Raw genomic sequence first — 6,873 nt, forward strand, 5'->3', positions numbered from 1 at the left:
ACCAATTCCCAGCAATAGAGAAAGCAAAAGGCTACAGTTGTGAAGGATTATAATTTTAAATCAGGACTTTTGTTGGCGCTGTGAATGTTGGTGCAACCTTGCCAACAATTCATTGGAAAAAAAAAGGAGAACTGCTGAGAATTACTGGGACCGTATACTTACAAATTAAAATATGCAACACAGGGAGATTTTGACTGCGTGGAGAAATCTTTTTTCTCTAAGAAGGGATCAGGACAGTGGGAGTTAGTACTGGGGAGAGCTTGTCAGCCTAACAGATTTGGAAAACAGGCAGCTAAGAACAATATGAAATCTGAGGATCAACAAAATTCCAGGAGCACCAGAGGGAAAAAACCTACAGTGGAAGAATGGTGAAGTATGGCAAAGGAAGGACTAGATACAAAATTGGCTCAAAGTTAGGAGACAGATTGGGGTGGTTGAAGGTTGCTTTTTTGAACCAGAGGCCTGTGACCAGCTGTATGCCACAGATCAGTGCTAGGTCCACTGCTTTTTGTCATTTATAAAAACGATTTAGACGCGAATATAGGAGGTACGGTTCGTATGTTTTCAGATGACAGCAAAATTGTTGGTGCAGCGAACAGCAAAAATGGTTATCTCAGAGTACAATGGGACCGTGATCAGATGGGCCAATCAGTCAATTTAATTTAGATAAATGTGAGGCGCTACATTTTGGTAGGGCATATTAGGACAGGACTTAGACACCTAATGGTAAAGTTCTAGGGAATGTGGCCAAACAAAAAGATCTTGGAGTACAGGTTCATAGTTTTTTGAGTCGTAAGTAGACAGGATGGTGAAGACGATATTTGGTATGCTTGCCTTTGTTGGTCAGTGCACTGAGTATAGGAGTTGGGAGGTCATGTTGCAGCTGTACAGGACATTGGTTAGGCCACTTTTGGAATACTGCGCTCAATTCTGGTCTCCCTGCTTTAAGAAAGATATTGCTAAACTTGAAATGGTTCAGAAAGGGTTTACAAGAATGTTGCCAGGGTTGGAGGGTTTGATCTATAGGGAAAGCTGAATAGACTGGGGCTATTTTCCTTGGAGAATCAGAGGCTCATGGGTGACTTTCTAGAAGTCTATAAAATCATGAGGGGCATGGATAGGGTGAGTAGTCAAGATCTTTTCCCCAGGATAGAGGAGTCCAAAGCTAGAGGGCTTTGTTTAAGATGACAGGGAAAATATTTAAAATGGACTTAAAAATCAACTTTTTCACGTAAAAGATGGTTCATGTATGGAATGAACTGCCAGAGGTGGTGGTGGAGGCTGGTACAATTACAACATTTAAAAGGCATCTGGATGGGTATATGAATAGGAAGGATTTAGAGGGGTATAGGTCAAGAGCTGGGAAATGGGGCGAGATTAACTTAGGATATCTGGTCGGCATGGATGAGTAGGACTGAAGGGTCCATTTCTGTGCTGTACATCTCTATGAATCTATGATAACAGGAAATTCCATTCTTAGATAGGCATAAAGGAAAATATGCCAACCTGGCTGGGCAAATTCCCAAATAAGTTGTCTCCTGAGAACAATGGTGAAGGATCTTAACTAGGGTGAATGATGTCAACATGGTGCAGTGGGAACCTGACTATGGTGATTCACAATGACATTTTCTTCACTAACAGCTTGTTGGAATTAAGGACGAGAAAGGGAAAGATTATGCCTTGTTTCTAATATCATAAGTTGCAGTTCCTTATCTTTTGAAACTACATTCTTTTAAAAATCTTACATGAATGTTTCAGAGTCCTCATGCTGTGGAAATCTGATTTTTTTCCATCTTTTGGTGCAAGAATGTTGCAGATTTTGTTTAAAAATTAGAATAATGTTATCTCTAGTTACAATCAATATTTACATTTATTTGGAAAGTTTGCTGTAAAAGGAAAATGACAACATAATTCACAAGAACTTTTTCTTAAATATGAGCTGCTTTGTTTTACTTTACCTGCTCTGTATATGTTTTGTTAGTTATATCAGAACTTGAGTATTTCTGAAAAAAACATTCTGTCTAAGCTTCTAGTCTTGCACTAATCAGGGCTGCTCAGAAATGTGGTGCTGGAAAAGCACAGCCGATCAGGCAAAATCCAAGCAGCATGAGAGTCGACATTTCGGGCATAAACCATTCATCGGCTTACACCCAAAACATCGACTCTCCTGCTGCTCAGATGCTGCCTGACCGGCTGTGCTTTTCCAGCACCAAACTCTTCAACTCTGATCGCCAACATTGGCAATCCTCACTTCTTCCTGTTCAAAATAAATATCAATGAAAATAGAAAATATTTATAATATTTTTAGCATGACAGGCTGGTTGGTAAACAAACCCAGTTAAACATTTAAATAGCAACTATTGAGGTTAACTAATCTAATAAATTATGATAGTTAGAGTCAGCGTAGTCTATGGTTATTATTTAAACGATGAAAGTGAATCCAAATATAGTTATTAGTCTATCACGTATAAAAATTACCAGTTCTAAATATTTTAAATGGCTTGAGATTTGAATGGAAATTTTAGGGTAATTCTGCTGGTTACTGTACTGGGATATTTTGGATTCAGAAACACAAAGAATTTTTTTAAAAATTCAGCTTAATCTGAAATGTTACCATTGCAATAAGAACATTTTAAAAACTACTTATGTACTAATTGTTTCTGATGTTTCAACAGATTTTCAATTTCTAAAGTTAAAAAAAAATTCTGCAAGTTTTCAAAAGGCATTTCAAAGGTGTATTCGGAAAACAAAGTAAAATGGCACTTGATTCAAAACGAAGCATTTTCCACTGATCTCTGTTTTCAACTCACCAACGATCAACTACTTCACCATTGGAAGTAAATTTATATATGGCATATTATTAAATTTGAAGTTGCTAAACTGACCAGAAAATTTTATTTTGATAAATCAAACTCTTAGGTTCTAATGGCTTTTGTCTTGAGTGGATGGCTGTGGCTTTCTCTACCTCAGATATATTGAGGGTGTAACAAAAGATCCAGCAGTTTAAAGAATTCTGCAGTGTCAGAAGACATAATGGCCTGACATTTTCAGACTCTCTGGGGACAGGCTGGGAGTCAGTAAAAATCGCAAAATGCTGCAGAGAGGTCAGGAAGGGGCTGTGCATGTCTTCTCACACCATACCATTTCACCAGTAATGGGAACTTGCTGGCTCAGACACTGCCTCAGGAGGCCAAGGGGGCCACTTAAGTCATTAATTGCCAGTTCCATGTGCACTTTGCCTGCATCAATAGGATCAGATGTCGAGTGGGGAGACCACCAGGAGAAAGCTACTGGGCGAGAGTGGTGACATCCTTATAGACACTCCATGACACTCCGTGTTTCTCCAACTCTGGTCTGCCTACCTGGCATCAGTATCTCCAACCTCACTTACCCATCTTTCAGGTGTTTGGAGTAGGGGCTGATAAATCACCAAGTGTGGCCATTTTTGTTTTGAAACCAAAACTTCTAATAATGAATTCATGAGTTATTGAGAAAGGGTAATCACATTCTCATTAAAGGAAACTGGGAAAACCAGTCCAGATCATCTAGTTTATTGCCGTGCAAAAGGGAAGAATGTTTTGAGAAAGTAAAATTCAATCTTGACAAAACTAGCTACTCAAATAATGCTGCTCTTTGGATCTTTGAAGTAATAAAGTGACTCAATATATTTGGCTATTCGGGAAATGAATGATCTATCACAAACAAAATGTGATGTTCCAATCAAGTAGAAAATGTTTAATCTAAGTTTTCTATCATTAGAACAACAAAGTTCTACCAGGGCTCACTAAAATAGCTTGGTAATTAATAAGAGGGTTTTAATAGACTGAGGAAAAGTTGTCAAAGATGGAAGACAGAACCATTAAAAATTACACCAAACGGAAATTTTTCTAAAATTATTTTCATGGTTGACTTGGAGTAAGTCATTTTTGCAAAATACACTAAAAAGGTTGCAATTTGGTATCAATATATTTCCTAATTTGGACTTGAATTTATAAGTGAGAAGTACACTTCTTGCTAGTGTTCTCAACGATATTTATACTCTTTTTGTTATGACCTTTTTTTAAAAAAAATTGTATTTAATGGCCTAAGCACCTAGCTGAGACATTGGAATTGTGAAGGGAGATGAACAAAATCCAGACACTCGCCCAATCCACCTGCCCCGATCTTTTGATAAGATTACCCAAAAACCTAAGAATAGTTTGTTATCAGATATCATTTGTGGCATGATAATGGATTACTGATACATCTGTGTGCAAATGTAATTTTCTTTAACTAGTGTTGTACTTCATCACAACAAATTTGCACTGAGGGTAGCAATGTAAGAATATAGTTTTGGGAGGATATTTTAAGGAATGTCGGCATTGCAAGAATTAGATAATCTTAGCTTTCTCTTCCAAAAAGCTGAGCTTTGAATAAGTGTAATGCTTTGGACTTTCTGCTGACTGAACCAAGTTACAAATGGCCTTGCTACTGTTTTAAAAAAAAGCAAGAAAATGGAGGGTACAGGATAAATACTATCAATAGTTTTTATTTCACCTCTGCCTTTTTGGGAATGTTCAAATTTTTGTTACTGTGGTGTAAAATTATGTCCCAATACATGTGTGAATCATAATGTAACACATGTATTGGGCCAAGCAGTGGAATGTGGTGAAACGGTTAAAAATTATGTCCCAATACATGTGTGAATCTAACCGGAATGGAGGTGTTGCTTAGTCCCGTGTGAATCTTATTACACACCTCCCCGTGTGAATCTTCTTATCTGTATGTAACCAGAATGGAATGTGTTTTTTAGCCTTGCTCTGCTGTTCACATGAATGTTTATATCTGGAAAAGAGTATATCAGCTGGAAAAGTCTCCAGTTCGGTGAGTCTGCTCCGGGGTTACGTTTAACCGCCGAGCGTGGGTTGTTGGCAACCGCTCTACGAGAACTGACGGCTCCCAGTTCCGGTAACATGTAGAGTGAGTATAAGCCAGACCCGTTGTAAGTATGAGACCTGGTTGTGGCGACGCTGCGGGGAATAAAATGCTCATATTCTAGCAGACTCGCCTCTTGGTCGTTTGTTCTGTGTCAGACTACTCTCCTACGAACCTGACCTTGAGAATTTTTTTAAAACAGTTACTCATTAAAACATAACCAACTATAATTCCCTTTCATTAATTTTCAGCATTAAGCTTTTGCTTTTCTATAGTTTAATATTATGGATATTTAGATTAGTTTGACTACTCTGTTAGAATTAGGAATACGGTGTTCAAAACTAGAATTTAATTAATTGGGACTCACTGATCTCAATGTCCTGCGTTATGCCATTACTGTAGAAGCAGAAAATGCATGTCCTGAAGCTAAAAAGCAGTTATGGAGGTCTAGAGCCTGTGTCTGGATTCAAAGATTGCCAAGCCAACTATAGGGTAGATACAGAAGACACTTAAGTAATGGATTTTCTACTCTGGAAGTATTTGGAGTACTTCCTCGAACATTCGAGTTGCACAAGTGAAGAGGAGCCAGCATGGGCACCTGTCCAGGTGCAGACATGTATTAAGAGGAGAAGGAATGATAAATGCCTTCTACTCAAAAACGATAACAAATAACATTCTCAACTGTTACTTATTATCTGCTGCTCTAATACTATCATGCATTAAGTCTCACTTATGATAAGAAAGAATTTAACTGTTACCTGCAATATGGAATTAACCACACACACACACACTTCAAATTTACAGTCATAGAGATGTACAGCATGGAAACAGACCCTTCAGTCCAACACGTCCATGCTGACCAGATATCCCAACACAATCTAGCCCCACCTGCCAGCACCCGGCCCATATCCCTCCAAACCCTTCCTATTCATATATCTATCTAAATGCCTCTTAAAAGTTGCAATTGTACCAGACTCAACCACTTCCTCTGGCAGCTCATTCCATACATGTGCCACCCTCTACGTGAAAAGGTTGCCCCTTAGGTCTCTTTTATATCTTTCCCCTCTCACCCTTAACCTATGCCCTCTAGTTCTGGACACCCCAACCCTAGGGAAAAGACTTTGCCTATTTACCCTATCCATGCCCCTCATAATCTTGTGAACCTCTATAAGGTCACCCCTCAGCCTCTAACGCTCCAGGAAAAACAGCCCAAGCCTGTTCAACCTCTCCCTATAGTTCAAATCTTCCAACCCTGGCAACATCATTGTAAATCTTTTCTGAACCCTTTCCAGCTTCACAACATCTTTCCGATAGGAAGGAGACCAGAAATGCACGCAATATTCCAACAGTTACCTAACCAGTGTCCTGTACAGCCGCAACATGACCTCCCAACTCCTGTACTCAATACTCTGACCAATAAAGGAAAGCATACCAAACGCCTTCTTCACTATCCTACCAACCTACGACTCAGCTTTCAAAGAGCTATGAACCTGTACTCCAAGGTCTCTTTGCTCAGCAACACTCCCTAGGACCTTACTATTAAGTGTATAAGTCCTGCTAAGATTTGCTTTTCCAAAATGTAGCACCTCGCATTTATCTGAATTAAACTCCCTCTGCCACTTCTCAGCCGACTGGCCATCTGGTCAAGATCCTGTCCTAATCTGAGGTAACCCACTTCGCTATCCACTACACCTCCAATTTTGGTGTCATCTGCAATCTTACTAACTGTACCTCTTATGCTCACATCCAAATCATTTATGTAAATGACAAAAAAGTAGAGGACCCAGCACCGATCCTTGTGGCACTCCACTGGTCACAGGCCTCCAGTCTGAAAAACAACCCTCCACCACCACACTCTGTCTTCTACCTTCGAGCCAGTTCTGTATCCAAATGGCTAGTTCTCCCTGTATTCCATGAGATCTAACCTTGCTAATCAGTCTCCCATGGGGAACCTTGTCG

General features: G+C 39.3%; 1 protein-coding gene across 1 annotated transcript in view; it reads right to left on the reverse strand.

Moving 5' to 3' along the window:
- LOC122551913 (ubiquitin carboxyl-terminal hydrolase 40-like) overlaps positions 1-6,873 on the reverse strand; it is a 121,489-nt gene that overhangs the window by 17,314 nt on the left and 97,302 nt on the right. The window lies entirely within an intron of this gene.

The sequence above is a fragment of the Chiloscyllium plagiosum genome, chromosome 7 (genome assembly GCF_004010195.1).
Source record: "Chiloscyllium plagiosum isolate BGI_BamShark_2017 chromosome 7, ASM401019v2, whole genome shotgun sequence".
NCBI lineage: Eukaryota > Metazoa > Chordata > Chondrichthyes > Orectolobiformes > Hemiscylliidae > Chiloscyllium > Chiloscyllium plagiosum.